The sequence below is a fragment of the Chrysochloris asiatica genome, unplaced genomic scaffold (assembly GCF_000296735.1).
Source record: "Chrysochloris asiatica unplaced genomic scaffold, ChrAsi1.0 scaffold00011, whole genome shotgun sequence".
Taxonomy (NCBI): Eukaryota; Metazoa; Chordata; class Mammalia; order Afrosoricida; family Chrysochloridae; genus Chrysochloris; species Chrysochloris asiatica.
In genome coordinates this window covers 29279623-29280796 of record NW_006408529.1, presented here as the reverse complement: position 1 = coordinate 29280796, position 1174 = coordinate 29279623, and positions in this window count along the sequence as shown.

The following is a 1174-nucleotide window of genomic DNA, read 5'->3' as shown; positions in this document are numbered from 1 at the left end:
GTAACCACTATGCTACCAGAGCTCCTTGAGAGATGCAAAGCAAAACAACAAAGAGAGACCATCTTACAGCAATAACAGCAAAGTTCCAAAAAAGAAGAGGACAATAAATGCTGGTGTGGATGTAGAGAGACTGGGACACTCCTACATTGCTAGTTGTTGTTGTTGTTAAGTGCCGTCAAGTCTGTTCTAGTAGGATTGCAAAATGATCCAACCACTCTGGAAAACAGTATGGCGCTTCTTCAGAAAGTTGGAAATAGAAATACTTCATGTCCAGCAATCCCTCTACTTGGTATTTATCCACAAAAAATATGAGCTATATCACGATTAGATACATGCACACTAATGTTCATAACAGCACTATTTACAATAGCAAAAAGATGGAGACAGCCTAAGTGCCCATCAATGGAAGAATGGATAAACAAACTTTGGTACATACACACAATGGAATATTATGCTACCTTGAAGAATAGCAAGGAAACTGCAAGCCACCACATAACATACACGAACCTTGAGGACATTATGCTGAGTGAAATTAGTCAGTCACAAAAGGAGAAATATTGCATAGGATCATTATTGTAAAAGTGTAAGAAAAAAATACCCACACTAAAAGGGAGAAAAAAATTAATTCTTTTTTGGTTACCAGGGTATAGGAGGTAGGGCAAGGGGAGGAAGGGCAAGGTAGAGCACAGTGTAGGGAATAGCCACACAATAGTTTGGGTGTTGGGGACAAAACACAAGCAGGGGGAGGGGAATGGAAGAACAAGGTGGTTGTGAGAATATTTAGGCAGGTGGGCTAAGTGGAACAGAGGTAAATTGTGATGTATGCTCAACTTTGGAACAACAGGGCTCTGTGATACAGGGATTGAGGCATGTAGTAGCTTAAAAGAGTGAACAAATTTTTACCAGAAGGATCATTCCCACCCCCACTGTACACAGGGTTGATAAAGATGGGTAACTTAGACATTGGCTACCCAATATGGGGGGGGTGCGCAACAAAGGCATGGAGTGATTGTGTTACAAGTTTTTAAGAGGGAGCTTAGTCTCAGAGGGGGCAGGGGAAGGTAGAATCTCCACCTAGAGGTTTCCAACCTGTCTAGATGGGACTGGTGAAAGGAGATGGGGATAAGACTCTTGTGGTTCAATAGTGAATAATTGCTATCAGGACTGATTGTGA